Source organism: Procambarus clarkii, chromosome 39, assembly GCF_040958095.1.
Source record: "Procambarus clarkii isolate CNS0578487 chromosome 39, FALCON_Pclarkii_2.0, whole genome shotgun sequence".
In the NCBI taxonomy this organism is placed as follows: Eukaryota; Metazoa; Arthropoda; class Malacostraca; order Decapoda; family Cambaridae; genus Procambarus; species Procambarus clarkii.
Genome location: NC_091188.1, coordinates 17,227,258 through 17,245,911, shown reverse-complemented (window position 1 = coordinate 17,245,911; position 18,654 = coordinate 17,227,258).

The window sequence follows — 18,654 nt, the reverse complement described above, 5'->3', positions numbered from 1 at the left end:
AGTAGTAGACAAAAATCAACTGTATACTGCCGTTATGTAGATAACATATTCGTCATAGTTAAAGACCCACATGAATTAATTGATCTAAAAAGCCATCTAGAGTGAGTCAGTACTCCGTTTTACACATGAAAATAGCGAAAATAACAGTCTGCCATTCCTGGATGTACTAATAACAAAAACAGAGTCTCTCTAAGCACCAGGTGAATATACTAAGCCTGCAAACAGAGGATTATGCCTAAATCGTAGGAGTGAGTGACCCCAAAGATACAAAGCCAGTGTTCGCAACGCTTATATTCGTCGAGCTCTTACCCACTGCTCTGAATAGAGTAATCTGAGTAAGGAGTTTAAAAGAATAACCCAGGTGTTGGTGAACAATGGATATAGCAACTCAGAAATAAACACTACAATAAAATGACACCTGGAGCGATGGTACAATCCTGAACCAAGAACAGAAACTCCAACACCTCCAATAAAATTATATTATAAATCCACCATGCATAGTGAACATAAAAAAGAAGAACGAATTATGAAAGTAATAATCCGTAAAGGAGTAAAAAGCATAACCAAATCGTAGACCTAATCATATTCAATAAAACAAAGAAGACTACTGACCTTATTAAAAACAGCCCGAAGCCGATGGAGAAACCTTTATAGCAGTAAAACGTGGTGTATATGTACAACTGCCCTCATGAAAGATGTAGCCTTCAAACTAAGTACATAGGTATGACGTCGACCAAGCTGACGAGGCGTTTGACCTTCCATCTTCAATCAGGTGCCCAAAAAAATCACATAAGACAAGCGCATGACATCACCCTAACAAGAGAAATGTTGAATAAAAACATTTGCCTAATAGATAAAACCCAGGATGTAAGAAGATGACAAATTCTTGAAGAAATCCATATAAAAATAGAAAAACCTATAATAAATACCCAAATTACGGAATTGTTCACTCTACCAACCATGAGAGGAAGAACAAGACCGGAACATGATGATACAAGTATAGAAGACACTGCTCAACATACTAGGCCTACTACACCTGATTAATCTTTGTATGTGCTTCGTCCCTTATTTTCGACTTTTTCCTTTTATGCATTACCTTTTCAATTATTCTTGTCCCATTTGTATAGATCTACTTGTCTTCACCTGACCCCTTACTGGTATAAATCTAACACGCCTTGTATGTTCTCATAACTTGAGAATGAACCATGTAGATTCGAAACGTTGTGTAAATTTTATAATAAGAGTAATACATTATACAGTTATTTATTTATTTTTCTTCACCTCGAACTTGCTGCCCCAATCAACACCATATTTAGGTGTTATAACCACACATACACCAGTATGATCATACTGTGGCTGGTGTATAGTGCATTTAAACTGTAGTGATATCCTAGCTGATTAGCCTAGTATCACAAATATTATTATATTTATCTAATCTTCTTTCGACAATATACTAGAATAAATTGTGTATTGCCAATGTATGTCTAATATACCTATACATATTATAATTCAGTACCAAAGTTATTTGCCATGTGTTTGTGGATATATTACAAGTATAGTGAATAACAGAAGCCTAATGTCATGTAGCTTGGAAAGCCCCATTATGTGCTTATAGTATGGAACGTGCCGTATTGCTGTACAGGACAGGTTATGGGTATTATGATGTAGAATGTATACATTTAGGTATCTGATGTATTACTAGCATGTATACTGTGAAATATCCATTTCATTATTGTTCATTGAATTGTCCTTTTGTCATGTCAGTAAATTATATGCTAAGAAAACAGATTTGAAATTAAATTCCTATGGATACCATCACATGTTGGCATCTCAAGGCATGACACTGTTGATATGCTTGCAAAGACAGCTTGTAGAAAACCAGTGGTAGAAATTTATATGGGTGTTTCACTAGCAGTCACAAAGAGAATACTTAAAGAAATATCTAATGAAGATCTCACCCACCTAACAAATTCGCAAAGACCTGAAAGTTGCAGTATTAAATATTATGATAGATATCGTAGGAGACATTCACATATGGGACTAATAGAGCACGAACTCTGCAATGTGATGTCATAGTTGGCAGAATACGCCTGGGATATAGACGAATCTGGCAGCTTTCTCAAAACCCAAATGTCTAGTACACAATGTGTCAACTTTGTGAAAGAGAAAACATGCACTCACTTGAACATTATTAGAATGCACCATATTGTCTGACTTTCACCCTCCTGGGCTGAGGTATGCTGAAATCTGTAACTACTATATAAGTACTGGAACACTTGATGATATACTGGACTTGTATCCTTGATTAACCATGTAATGTAACTATATAACCTGAGCTTGTAAAAGCACCTTAATCACCTTCAGTGGTTAAGTTCTTAATTGCACACTAGTTTCTCTTGTCAGCTATCTCACCCTGTCAGAGCAAAAGAGACAAATATATGTGTATGTATGTATGTATGTATGTATGTATGTATGTATGTATGTATGTATGTATGTATGTATGTATGTATGTATGTATGGATGTATGTATGTATATATGTATGTATGTGTGTGTGTAAGAATGTGTATAAAGTATAAAGCTGATCAGAATTACATTTCACCATTATAAACTCACATTAATGCATTCATAAATCTGTATATCTATGTATTTACGTATGTAGCTTAGCCTAACATTTTAAAAGCACTACGATCACCTTCTGTGGTTGTTCAATAAATCTCTGAACTGTATGTTTGACAAACCTTTCACCCTGTCCATGGAGGACAGAAAAAAATGTATATATGCTAGTTAGCACTGTAAATGTGTGGCCACGTCTGTGGTAGAAAATGATAAAAAAAAAAAGTACTGTGAGATGTATAACACAGAGGCAAGGTTTTGATACATATGTTGGTATATGATACTTTTCTTTATTTCATGTATACTTATGTATAACAGCTGTCCGGTAACGTCTTGAAATCCTTCCTTTACCACCCCTTCCGCTCTCCCCCAACCTTTCGTACCGTCTCCAGCCAGTATTACCATGTCTGACTAATATGAATAATTTTTCTAATATAAATCTCCTGTTGACATATTTGGGGATCATGATATATTCTATTATGTATTGATTTATTGATATATATTCTTATGTAAGACTGTGTATTATAACTCTTGTTTAGTTACTGTATAAATTAGAAGTTCTTGATTAAGAAATGTCTGTATATGAGCTTGTGATATTTGAAGGAAGAGAGTCAGCTGACTTTTAGATGTGGAAACAGTTTTACGACCGGCCTGTCCAGTCCCTGAGCGGTCACTACTCTTTGATCTTCCTAGTCAGGCGAGGGTGTGTCGCCCCAGTTCTGGTTTAGTAGCGTTTTTTGTGTTAATTGACTGCTAGGACATTTAAGATTATGCTGTAGTGTTTACTATGGATCATTTCTACTGATGTATATCATTTACACCAGGTGGTAGGTGCTTTTATATGTATTATTGAGGTGGGTACCTGAGGATCTTAAGTGATGCCATTGTGCTATGTATGATATTGATTCCTTAACCCACTTGTTAATGATTGTGACACCATCGTCCTGTATTGGTATTATCAGCATAATAGACGATAGAGTCCCACCACGCCAAGATAGAGCCTGGTGTCAGCTAGTGCCGATGGTATGCAGTTTTGAGGCCTGTTGATGATTATGCAAAGCTTTAAGAAGCTAGATAATGTGATAGAATGTGAATTGTGGAGATTTGTAGTTTCTTATTGCTTTATCGTGACCTATGTTACATGCCCCAGTAAACTGGAAAATGTTTTGCTAGTCTTTGAATACCCTAGACTTATTTTGATTTTTGGCCAGGCTATGGTTTCCAACGATGCTGCGGAGCACTAGGTCATTATGACGCGTTCAAGTGTCGCGTCAGACTAGAAATAAAAACGAATTTTGGAGAACTGATTTTTCAATTACCCTCGACAGTTAAAAGAACCATAAGAAATATTGAGAAAATTCGTGTTAGAATTATTAATCTTACATTTTCAGTCATATTTAATAATATATGTCTACAGGAAAGACTGCTACCAAAATATACTATTATATATATATATATATATATATATATATATATATATATATATATATATATATATATATATATATATATATATATATATACTAGCATCACCCGGCCACGCGTTGCTGTGGCTCAGCAATGCATGTGCGTTGCTGAGCCACAGCAACTTTCCCCTGTCCCCCAGTCCTCCCCACCATTCTCTCCTCACCCGTTTCTTCAGCCTCCCAACCATTCCCCACTCCACCGTCCCCTCTTCCTCCCCATTATTCCCCACTCCACCATCCCCTCTTCCTTCCCACCATGCCCCATTCCCCTGTCCCTTTGTCCTCCCCACTATTCTTCATTCCTCCATCCCCTCATCCCCTCCATCCTAAACTCCCCTGTCCCCTCGTCCTTCCCCACCATTCCCCACTCCCTCGTCCGATGCCTTCCCAAATGGTCTGATGTCCCCATCAGAAAATTGGGAACATCAAGAGATCTGATGTTCCCATCACTGAAATATAAGAAAAGCAGTTAACAATGAAATAAAATATGAAAAAATAAAAAAAATAAACTATACCCACAAAATGAACGGTATGGTAAACAACACAGCTCAATTCCAATGCAATTCACACAAAATAATTAAATCAAAATTAAAATAAATCAAAATCTATGAAAATTCCATTTATCAATGCAATCAGAAACATTGAAATGGAATTGTAACATATTTAGTATAGCATTTGTGTTGTTATTACATGCAACAGATGGCGCTGTTTGTCAAGAAGAGCATAGTTTTACCTGTCACAAGTAATGAACTGTAGGGTAAACAACACAGCACAACTCCAACACAATGTCACACAAAATAATTCAATACAAAATAAAATAAATCGAAATCTATGAAAATAAAATTTATAAATGCAATTGGAAACATTGAAATGGAACTTGTGGCATATTTAGTATAGCGTGAATGTTGCTATTATGTGCAACAGATGGCGCTGTTTAAAAAAAAAAACGCATGTTTTTACCTGTCACAAGGGGTGGCATCTATTTAGTACATATACAACAAGACGCGCCTATTCGACTGCAACGTTGTGTCAAAATTTCAAAACAATCGGTAAAGAGGTTTCGAAGATTTCCCTCAAATGAAAAACACATGAAAAACAGTTTTTCTGAAAAATGCATGTTTTTTTTTTACCGTCATAAACGTGACATCTATATAGTATGTATATAAAAACCTGGCCGGATGCGAATGGAACATTGTGTAAAAATTTCAAAACAATCGGTGAAGAACTTTCGGGATATTAGCGATTTTGAAAAAACGAACATTTTCATTTTTATTTATATAGATAATGACCTAATTTGCCTAATAGGCTGATAGGCTGAGCGTTCTCGGCCTTGCATAGTAGGCCGAGAACGCACTTCTCGGCCTACTATGCAAGACCCAATTTACCTAATAGGCTGAGTGATTTTCTTTATTTTCAATAAATTGTTTCTTTTTGGTTTATTTTAAATATTATTATTATATTATATTCAGAACATAATTCATTGATTTAGTCATGTTAGTTTAGGTTAGGTTTAGATAGGTTAGGTTAAGTAGGGTTGGTTAGGTTCGGTCATATATCTACATTAGTTTTAACTCATTTTTTTATAAATTAGCTCATACTTAATGAAATGAATAGCTTTATCAATTCAAAAGAAAAAAGGAGAAAAATATTGAAATACTAGAAAACTTGGTTCATTAGGCAAATCGGGCGTTGTATAGTAGGCCATGAACTGCGTTCTGGCTACTAGGTACAACATACACACACACACACATATTATATATATATATATATATATATATATATATATATATATATATATATATATATATATATATGTCGTACCTAGTAGCCAGAACGCACTACTCAGCCAACTATGCAAAGCCCGAGTTGCCTAATAAGCCAAGTTTTCCTGAATTAATATGTTTTCTCTAATTTTTTTCTTATGAAATGATAAAGCTACCCATTTCATTACATATGAGGTCAATTTTTTTTTATTGGAGTTAAAATTAACGTAGATATATGACCGAACCTAACCAACCCTACCTAACTTAACCTAACCAATCTTTATAGGTTAGGTTGGGTTAGGTATCCAAAAAAGTTAGGTTAGGTTATGTTAGGTATGTTAGGTAGTCGAAAAAACATTAATTCATTAAAACTTGGCTTATTAGGCAAATCGAACCTTGCATAGTAGGCTGAGAAGTGCGTTCAGGCTACTAGGTACGACATATATATATATATATATATATATATATATATATATATATATATATATATATATATACATTATATATATATATATATACATTATATATATATATATATACATTATATATATATATATATATATATATATATATATATATATATATATATATATATATATATGTAGTTGCATATAGTCCTGGGGACCATTCAGGATATTTCGCCTTTGTGTTCCTCACGTGTGCCCCAAAGAATGAGGTGATGTAATAAAATACTATGCCCAAGATTACCATCTGAGTGCCGGCAGAGGGGTTGTTCAAATAGCTTCGGCTATCACCTCTTTTTGTCCGGTCGTGATGGTCGAGTGGTTAAAGGTGTCCTGTACATACAAGTTGCGTTGCTCCTGGCAGTATAGGTTCGAGTCACTTCTGGGGTGTGAGTTTTCAGTTGCATATAGTCATGGGGACCATTCAGGTTTGTTCGCATTTGTGTTCCTCACTTGTGTCCCAAAGAATGAGGTGATTTGATAAAATACTATGCCCTAGATTAATATCCAAGTGTCGGCGGAGGGGTGGTTCAAATAGCTTCGGCTATCACCTCTTTTAGTCCGGTCGTGATGGTCGAGTGGATTAAGGTGTCCTGTACATACCAGTTGCGTTGCTCCTGGCAGTATAGCTTCGAGTCACTTCTGGGGTGTGTGTTTTCAGTTTATTTATATATATTATATATATATATATATATATTTATATATATTATATATATAAATATATATATACATATATATATATATATGTTGTAGTAGTAGAAACTGGGCCTACGAAGGACCGTTTTGCTTTTTCCAGCGGTCCTTCGTAGGCCCGGGTGTTTTTCGTTACATTTGGCGACGGTCCTTCGTAGGCCCGGGTAATTTTCGTTACATTTGGTAACGGTCCTTCGTAGGCCCGGGTGATTTTCGTTACATTTGGCGACGGTCCTTCGTAGGCCCGGGTGATTTTCGTTACATTTGGCGACGGTCTTTCGTAGGCCCAGGTGGTTTTCGTTACATTTGGCGACGGTCCTTCGTAGGCCCGGGAGTTTTTCGTTACATCTAGTGACGGTCCTTCGTAGGCCCTGGAGTTTTTCGTTACATTTAGTGACGGTCCTTCGTAAGCCCGGATGATTTTCGTTACATTTGGCGACGGTCCTTCGTAGGCCGGGAGTGCTTCGTGACATTTGGCGACAGTCCTTCGTAGGCCCGGTAGTTTTTCGTTACATTTAGTGACGGTCCTTCGTAGGCCCGGGTGATTTTCGTTACATTTGGCGACGGTCCTTCGTAGGCCCGGGTGATTTTCGTTACATTTGGTGACAGTCCTTCGTAGGCCCGGGTGATTTTCGTTACATTTGGCGACGGTCCTTCGCAGTCCCGGGTGATTTTCGTTAAATTTGGCGACGGTCCTTCGTAGGCCCGGGTGATTTTCGTTACATTTGGTGACGGTCCTTCGTAGGCCCGGGTGATTTTCGTTACATTTGGCGACGGTCCTTCGCAGTCCCGGGTGATTTTCGTTACATTTGGCGACGGTCCTTCGTAGGCCCGGGTGATTTTCGTTACATTTGGCGACGGTCCTTCGTATGCCCGGGAGTTTTTCGTTACATTTAGTGACGATCCTTCGTAGGCCCTGGAGTTTTTCGTTACATTCGTCCCCCCCTTTACCTCGAAATTATACTATATATATATATATAAGGTAGGAATATATTTTCACATATAAACCTAACATTCCCTAATTTAACCCTATACTATACTTTCCAGGTAAAGTGGGGGTCTAAACCCTCTAGTTATAGGTTAGGATAAGGAAAATTGGGTAAATGGTAATTAAATAGTTTTGGTGAGTTATATCCCTTTCTAACTAAGGTTAGGTTAAGGATGGTTAAGTTGAACTGATGTAGAGAAAATTCCCATTATTATCATATTTTCCATTAACCTCCCTCCCCCAGGTAATAGAGGTTAGGTTGAGGATGGTTGAATTATGTGAAAAAAAATATGCTACGAGTATGATGCAATATTGAACCAAGATTCGTGTATCAGAGGTTAGGTCCAGGGAGGTTGGGTTGATGCATAAACAACACCTTCTTCCCATAAATACAATAAATTTGAAGTTAGGTAAATGGAGGTTAGGTCAAGGACGGTTGGGTTGATGCACAAATAACACGTTCCTTCCATATTTACGATAAATTTGAAGTTAGATGAAGGGAGGTTAGGTCCAGGACGGTTGGGTTGATGTGTAAAAACAAAACACATACCCAACACTATATCTACAATATTGAACACAGTTCCAAGTTTTAAAGGAGAGGGGCTGTTAGGTCCATATCCAAAACATCACTTTTCTATGAATATGGTTACAACGTTCAACAAAGAACCTAGCAGGTTAGGCACAGTGCAGATAGGTTCATATCCAAAACTTCAGTTTTCGAAGAAAAATAGATAAAATATTCAATAAAGCTCCAAGACTTGCAGGTTAGGCACGGTCACTTAGGTTCATATCCAAAAAAACATCACTTCTCTGAGTATATGTCACATCAGAGGTTGGGTCCAGGTTTAGATGGAATGGGTGAAAATGTGGGTAAAATGGGTTTTGGCTGTGCTATGATACACAACATTTAGGTATATTTGGTGGAAATTGTCTCCAATTTGGTGGCGATAGCTTAAATTTCCCCAACTTTAATCAAATCTGCTAGGTCAGGGATAGGTAAGGCTATGTAGGGTAGGTTGGAATATGTGAAAACTTGGCTAAAATGGTCTGGCTGAGCTATGTAACAAAACATTTTGGGTATATTGGATAGAAATGGTCTTAAATTAGGTTGAATTTAGGTGAGTAAGCATAAATTTCACGAACTTTAATCAAATCTAGCTTGTGATATGCTAGGTCAGGTTAGGTAAGGCTGTGTAAGGTAAGATGGAATAGGTGAAAACTTGGGTGAAATGAACTTTGGCCATGCTAAGATACAAAACATTTGGGAATATTCGGTGGAAATTGGCTTAAATTAGGTTAAATATAGGTGGGAAAGGCATAAATTTTGCCAACAATAATCAAATCTGACTTTGAATATGCCAGGAGAGGCTGGGTAGGGTTGTCTAGTGCAGGTTGGAATAGGTGAAAACTCAGCTAAAAATGAGCTTTGGCCCGTGCTGTTCCAAAACATTTTTGGGTATATTTGGTGGATATTGTCTTAAATTAGGTCAAATTTATATGGGATAACTTAAATTTCGCCGACTTTAACCAAATCTAGGTTTGGATATGCTAGGAGAGGTTAGGTAAGGTTGCATAGGGTAGGATGGAATAGGAGAAAATGTAGGTAAAAATGGGCTTTGGCAGTGCACAACATTTGGGGATATTTGGTGGTAATTGTCTTAAATTAGGTCGAATTTATATGGGATAGCTTAAATTTCGCCGACTTTAACCAAATCTAGGTTTAGATATGCTAGGTTATGTTAGGTAAGGTTGAACAGGGTAGGATGGAATAGGAGAAAATGTAGGTAAAAATGGGCTTTGGCTGTGTTGTGATACACAACATTTGGGGATATTTGGTGGGAATTGCCTTAAATTAGGTCGAATTTATGTAGGATAGCTTAAATTTCGCCGACTTTAACCAAATCTTGGTTTGGATATGCTAGGATTGGTTAGGTAAGGTTGCATAGGGTAGGATGGAATAGGAGAAAATGTGGGTAACAATGGGCTTTGGCAGTGTTATGATACACAACATTGGGGTATATTTGGTGGAAATTGCCTTAAATTAGATTGAATTTTGGTGGCATAGCTTAAATTTTACCAACTTGAACTAAATCTAGGTTTGGATATGCTAGGTCAGGTTAGATGAGGTCGTGTAGGGAAGGACATATATATATATTGTGACGGTAAAGCGTTGGTGTTCGGCTGTTTCAAAAGCTAGGGGCAGGGCCTCGTCACATTATAGAAAAAAAGAGAAAAGCTGGAGCTTTCGTCTGTGGTAAGGTAATGGGAAGACACACAAAACACAAGTAAATTAACAATGAAATTTTAATTACTTTAGAAAAACAAGACATGAATATAAACACACATAAGCACATAAAATATAAAAGACAAGTCAACAAACAAAATAATATGAATAATCACTGGCAAATGAAAAGTTACATTAAGACAAGTGAGTTACAGTGATAGCAAAATAAATATTAGTGATGGTGCTGGAATACCGGCTTCGAGCTGCCACCTCCCTTAGTACACGAAAGCCAAGGCTTAGTCTACCAGCGAGAGATGTCAACTGCAAGGAGCACAGAGATATTCTGTCAATACTGGGCCACTGCAGCCCAGACATCAACTTGTGGCGGAGGGCAGGTGCGACGGGACACCAGCCAATCAGCAACAGGCAGGCAAAGGACAAGTAGTTAGCTGGTTACGGCGGTGGTAGCTAGCAGGTGTGCCGGTGTGCTGGATACGTTTTGCTCTCTGGGCAAAACGTTTTGGAGATATTTGGTGGACGTATCTTCTATATTATCTTTTGTTTTTACGTACTTTGTAGGGAAGAGCAGGCTCAATCTCTCTTGAAAGAGATTATCGTCACAATATATATATATAATATCTTAGGGGTCATGAACTAGCATGTTTATGAAATAGTGTAAATTTTCCTATTTGGGGTTCGAGCTATATGGCCAACTCATGTAATGTATGGACAGAGGTGACATAGGCTTGTATATGAGGATATGGGATGCTCATATTTTGTTAGTTTAGCTTTTAGTAGGTTGAATTTAGGTAAATTTGTGAAGTATAAGAATATTTTTTTTTTATAGATTTTGATGAATTTAGGTTTTGATAGCATGCATTTTTGATAAGATATAGCAAATTTTCTTAAAATTATCATATAAAATACTGACTTCACCAAACCTAACATAACTAAGTCTAGAATAAATAAGTCTGTTAGATGGTTTGCATAAATAAATATGGGTGGCCTGATTGGAGAGGATGTAACAAGGAAGGTATTAATAACACATTAAAAACAATGGACATATGTTAGATGAATAGTTTAGCACTAATAATGTTGAAATATTAATGGAAAATGAATGTGTTTCATATTGAGCTCATCGGAAGTCATATGTACCTTTTTATATGTGAAATTCTGACTTTTGGGGAGTTGGTTAAACTCAGCATATTATAATTAATGTCCTAAATATACCTAGAAAAATATCATGCAAATTGTGTATTGTTTGACCCAGTTGGTTGTGTTTGTATTTGTACATATATTGCACAATTAATATACTTGTGTATTAATTGTGTTAATACACAAGTATATTACAATAATAATAATAATAATAATTGTGATTTTATTTTTGAGCAATTTGTGTAAATGTCGCAATTGTATTTGTGCAAATCGTGTATTTATGCTGGTTGCGTATTTTCATATTTGGGGTAGTTATGTATTGTAAGTATTTGTGCTAGATATGTATTTGTGCAAGTTGTGTAATAATTATGAAAGATGTGTAATATTTGTGAAAGTTGTTTATTAATTGCGCATGTTGTGTAATTGCATATGGACGAATTGTTTATTTATGCCTCTGTGTATTGATTGTCATTGTGCAAGTCGAGAAATTATATAGCAAGTTTTCTTGTATTAATTGTGCAAAGATGTATAATAATTACACAAATTGTGTAATAATTGTCCATGTTTTATAATAATTTTTGTACTAATACTGCATTTATGCAAGTTGTGTTTTTAATTTACTGAAGTGGAACTGGTGCCACTGTATTTTTATGTGCAAATTGTGTATTTTGTGTAAGCTCTGTAATCTGAAAAAATAGATCTTCATGGTGTAAGTGTATTTGGTTTATGAGACAATGTGAGGGTATTTTTGTGAAAATTATGTATGTGGAATTGTGTAATTTTAGTGAAAGCGCATTTTTGATTGTCTAAATGCATAAGCATTTTGATATATTTGTACAAATATCATACTTTCTGTAAATGTCATAATCTGAGTGTACATGCAATATTGTGTAAATGGCATATTTTGGGTGCAACTGGCATCTTTTGTATGTAAATGTCATAATTTTGTCTATAAATTACATATTTTTGTGTGATGGTATATTTTGAGTGTAAATAATATATTTTGTGCATAAATGGCATATTTGGTGTGTAAATGCTGTATTTTCTGTGTATGGCATAAATTACATCTGATTAATGGGGAAATGGTGGTAAAAAACTAGGCTATTCTCTATGAATATATAGTGTGAAGTATGTGTAGGTATATATGATTGTATTTGCGACTGTTGGTTTAGAAACAAGTTAGCTGATTTGTGTAGCAAAACTAGGATTTTTTATTTTTGAGGTGTAGAAATGATTAGCTTATGAATATAGTGGCTAGCATCCAGCTGAGTTGCTAGATGGATGAATTGAGGTGCGACATTTGGATAGCTATTTGATGGATGTGAGGACAGTTGACTAGCCTATGAACACAGCTACTAATCCGCTGTGCTGCCAGATGTGTGGTAGCTACTTGTGGATTATAGTAGAATATCTAGCTATAGGGCTTCATAATTGCTGTTGTGTATAAAACTAGAATGACAGCTATTTATTAAAACTATTATTGTACACTAATACTTTAAGTAGGTTCCCTTGGTTGCTTTAAGCATAGGGTGGACATGAATATGAATGAGATTGGGTGGAAATATATAGGAGCTGCCTCGTATGGGCCAATAGGACTTTTGCAGTTACCTTTATTCTTATGTTCAGCTCACCTGCTATGCTGCCAGATGTACGATTCTGCAAAAATAGCGGTACGACATTTGGGGTTGCTGTTTTAGTTTTTGAACCCATTATTGGATAATGATTACAGTTGTGGATGACTAAAATGTATATTCTTAAACCTCTGATTAGGTTAGGTGGGGATGGCTAGTCTAGTCATTTTTTAATAATAATAACATCAAATACACATATCAGTAGGACGCTAAAGGCCGCATAGGTCATCTGGTGACGTCATACATAGTTGACCAGTCAGGTGCTGTGATACCTTGACACTTATACGCTAATGCCCAGCAATACCTTATCGCTATACCTGAGGTCGCTTTTCGTGATGTCACTAAACAACAACAACAACTGGTCTGTAGAATGTATTTGTTTGTTATATATAATAAGTTAGGTTAGGATGGTTTGATAGGGTTTATGAATATCAGAAAATATGAGCAATGAGCGAAAATACGAGCCAATGTAGCTGAATATCAACTCTGATGAAGCACAGAGTACAGTTGAGGTATTAAGCCTGATTAAGAGTTCCCACTTATGTGTGAACCTCTTAGGGTCCGCATTTAGCGCGTTGGCGCCTCGCGCCTCATTAGGGATGATGACGTCAGAAAAGAAGGTAATTGCAGAAGGTCTTATTTCAAAACATGAGAGGCTTGCTTTTACTGAATGAGTATTTTTTATTTGATATATGCTACAGTATGGTGTGCGAGGTATGTTTTGAGCGAATGTGAGATGTGTATACGGTTAGGGACAATATTGGATTACTACTGAACTTGCATTGAAATTGCCAATGCCCAGGGCCCTGTTTTCATATAAATGACTGATAGCGGTTTTCATTTTTATTTTGCCCTATGAGAAACAAACGATCCTTCAAGGAAGATTGTCAAAGCTTAAATTACATTCTCTAGAAAGACGAAGAAGAAAAAATAGGGGCGACATGATAGACGTGTGACTGAATGGTCATAGTAAAGGGGGATATTAATATCCTATTAAACGTATCAACATGAAACAGAACAGGAATAAATTGGATAAGTTTTATATTTAGGAAAAAAAGACCTGGGTAAATACTGATTTAGTTACAGGGATGAACGCTGAGATACATGGTAGTTCATGCTCTGTGTTGCTCCCCCTTTGATACATGTAATGGACGATGGTTGGAAGTAAATATGAAATTTAAAAAAGACTAGGGATGATGGTATTTTCTATTAGGTTTCAGGGTCACTGTTGTAACGCAAAACACACGACTCACAGGCCGGCTTTTTAATCCCCTTGATAGTGCCTGTGCAGGAATGCTGAGCGTCATTGACCATTGGCTATGACTGTGCATGGGACCGGCCATGAAAGAAAATTAGAGAAAAACCCTGGGGCCAATGACCGGCTTTTTATTCCTCTTTAACATGCCTGTGCAAGGTCACTGAGCTAACGAAATTTTGGGATGACTGGAGGCGGCCGTTTAATCCCCTTGAGCGAAAATGGCAGGGGCCAATGACCGGCCATGAAATTTTTTTTTAGAAAACCCAGGGGCCGATGACCGGCTTGGGAAAAAAAGTTCGTAAAACCCAGGTGCCGATGACCAGCTTGGGAAAAAAAGTTCGTAAAACCCAGTGGCCGATGACCGGCTTGGAAAAAAAGTTCGTAAAACTCAGGGGCCAATGACCGGCTTGGGAAAAAAAAGTTCGTAAAACCCAGGGGCCAATGACCGGCTTGGGAAAAAAGCTCGTAAAACCCAGGGGCCAATGACCGGCTTGGGAAAAAAAGCTCGTAAAACCTAGGGGCCAATGATCGGCTTGGGAAAAAAAGCTCGTAAAACCTTGGGGCCAATGACCGGCTTGGGGAAAAAAAGTTCGTAAAACCCAGGGGACCGGCTTGGGAAAAATAAGTATTTAAAACCCAGGGGCCAATGACCGGCTTGGTGAAGACTGCGTGACGTCATTGACCATTAGCGATGTCTGTGCAAGAGTCGCCGGGGTAACGAAAATCACCCGGGCCTACGAAGGACCGTCGCCAAATGTAACGAAAATCACCAAGGCCTACGAAGGACCGTCGCCAAATGTAACGAAAATCACCCGGGCCTACGAAGGATCGTCAATAAATGTAACGAAAAACTCCCGGGCATACGAAGGACCGTCGCCAAATGTAACGACAATCACCCGGGAGTACGAAGGACCGTCGCCAAATGTAACGAAAATCACCCGGGCCTACGAAGGACCGTCGCCAAATGTAACGAAAATCACCCGGGCCTACGAAGGACCGTCACTAAATGTCACGAAAAACTCCCGAGCCTACGAAGGACCGTCGCCAAATGTAACGAAAAACTCCCGGGCCTACGAAGGACCGTCGCCAACTGTAACGAAAAACTCCCGGGCCTACGAAGGACCGTCACTAAATCTAACGAAAAACTCCCGGGCTTACGAAGGACCGTCACTAAATGCAACGAAAAACTCCAGGGCCTACGAAGGACCGTCGCCAAATGTAACGAAAAACACCCGGGCCTACGAAGGACCGCTGGAAAAAGCAAAACGGTCCTTCGAAGGCCCGGTGTATCATATTGGTGTAACATATAATAAGGCATATGTGTATCATAGCATCGCCAAAGCCCATTTTTACCTACATTTTCTCCTATTCCATCCTACCCTACGCAACCTTACCTAACCTATCCCAGCATATCCAAACCTAGATTTGGCTAAATTCGATGAAATTTTAGCTATCCCACATAAATTCGACCTAATTTAAGACAATTCCCACCAAATATCCCCAAATGTTGTGTACTGCCAAAGCCCATTTTTACCTACATTTTCTCCTATTCCATCCTACCCTATGCAACCTTACCTAACCTATCCTAGCATATCCAAACCTAGATTTGGTTAAAGTCGGCGAAATTTAAGTTATCCCATATAAATTTGACCTAATTTAAGACAATTTCCACCAAATATACCCAAAAATGTTTTGGAACATAGCACGGGCCAAAGCTAATTTTTAGCTGAGTTTTCACCTATTCCAACCTGCCCTAGACAACCCTACCCAGCCTCTCCTGGCATATCCAAAGTCAGATTTGATTATTGTTGGCAAAATTTATGCCTTACCCACCTATATTTAACCTAATTTAAGCCTATTTCCACCGAATATACGCAAATGTTTTGTATCTTAGCATGGCCAAAGTTCATTTCACCCAAGTTTTCACCTATTCCATCTTACCTTACACAGCCTTACCTAACCTGACCTAGCATATCCCAAGCTAGATTTGATTAAAGTTCGTGAAATTTATGCTTACTCACCTAAATTCAACCTAATTTAAGACAATTTCTATCCAATATACCCAAAATGTTTTCTTACATAGCTCAGCCAAAGACCATTTTAGCCAAGTTTTCACATTTTCCAACCTACCCTACATAGCCTTACCTATCCCTGACCTAGCAGATTTGATTAAAGTTGGGGAAATTTAAGTTATCGCCACCAAATTGGAGACAATTTCCACCAAATATGCCTAAATGTTGTGTATCATAGCACAGCCAAAACCCATTTTACCCACATTTTCACCCATTCCATCTAAACCTGGACCCAACCTCTGATGCGACATATACTCAGAGAAGTGATGTTTTTTGGATATGAACCTAAGTGCCCGTGCCTAACCTGCAAGAGTCTTGGAGCTTTGTTGAATATTTTATCTATTTTTCTTCGAAAACTGAAGTTTTGGATATGAACCTATCTGCACTGTGCCTAACCTGCTAGGTTCTTTGTTGAACATTGTAACCATATTCATAGAAAAGTGATGTTTTGGATATGGACCTAACAGCCCCTCTCCTTTAAAACTTGGAACTGTGTTCAATATTGTAGATATAGTGTTGGGTATGTGTTTTGTTTTTACACATCAACCCAACCGTCCTGGACCTAACCTCCCTTCATCTAACTTCAAATTTATCGTAAATATGGAAGGAACGTGTTATTTGTGCATCAACCCAACCGTCCTTGACCTAACCTCCATTTACCTAACTTCAAATTTATTGTATTTATGGGAAGAAGGTGTTGTTTATGCATCAACCCAACCTCCCTGGACCTAACCTCTGATACACGAATCTTGGTTCAATATTGCATCATACTCGTAGCATATTTTTTTTTCACATAATTCAACCATCCTCAACCTAACCTCTATTACCTGGGGGAGGGAGGTTAATGGAAAATATGATAATAATGGGAATTTTCTCTACATCAGTTCAACTTAACCATCCTTAACCTAACCTTAGTTAGAAAGGGATATAACTCACCAAAACTATTTAATTACCATTTACCCAATTTTCCTTATCCTAACCTATAACTAGAGGGTTTAGACCCCCACTTTACCTCGAAAGTATAGTATAGGGTTAAATTAGGGAATGTTAGGTTTATATGTGAAAATATATTCCTACCATATATATATAGTATAATTTCGAGGTAAAGGGGGGGACGAATGTAACGATAAACTCCAGGGCCTACGAAGGACCGTCACTAAATGTAACGAAAATCACCCGGGCTTACGAAGGACCGTCGCCAAATGTAACGAAAATCACCCGGGCCTACGAAGGACCGTCACTAAATGTAACCAAAAACTCCCGGGCCTACGAAGGACCGTCACCAAATGTAACGAAAATCACCCGGGCCAACGAAGGACCGTCGCGAAATGTAACGAAAATCACCCGGGCCTACGAAGGACCGTCGCGAAATGTAACGAAAATCACCCGGGCCTACAAAGGACCGTCACCAAATGTAACGAAAATCACCCGGGCCTACGAAGGACCGTCGCCAAATGTAACGAAAATCACCCGGGCCTACGAAGGACCATCACTAAATGTAACCAAAAACTCCCGGGCCTACGAAGGACCATCGCCAAATGTAACGAAAAACTCCCGGGCCTACGATAGACCGTCGCGAAATGTAACGAAAAACTCCCAGGCCTACTAAGGACCGTCGCCAAAAGTAACGAAAAACTCCCGGGCCTATGAAGGACCGCTGGAAAAAGCAAAATGGTCCTTCGTAGGCCCGGTTTCTACTACTTTATATATATATATATATATATATATATATATATATATATATATATATATATATTATATATATATATATATATATATATATATATATATATATATATATATATATATATATATATATTATTAAATATGACCGAAAAAGTAAGATTAATATTTCTAACACGAATTTTCTCAATCTTTCGTACATTTCTTTTCACTGCTGGTGGTAATTCTAAAATCAATTCTCCAAAATTCATTTTTATTTCTAGTCTGACGCGACACTTGAGCGCGTTTCGTAAAACTTATTACATTTTCAAAGACTTTAGTTTACACATACACAACTGAATAGAACTTACACATCTCCGATTTGTTTATATCTACATTTTGAGTGAGGTGGAGGTTAAAAGTGGTTTAGGTTTTGAGTGAGATGGAGTTTTGAGTGAGGTTAAAAATGAATTTTGGAGAATTGATTTTTGAATTACCACCAGCAGTGAAAAGAAATGTACGAAAGATTGAGAAAATTCGTGTTAGAATTATTAATCTTACTTTTTCGGTCATATTTAATAATATATGTCTACAGGAAAGACTGCTACCAAAATATACTAATATATATATATATATATATATATATATATATATATATATATAT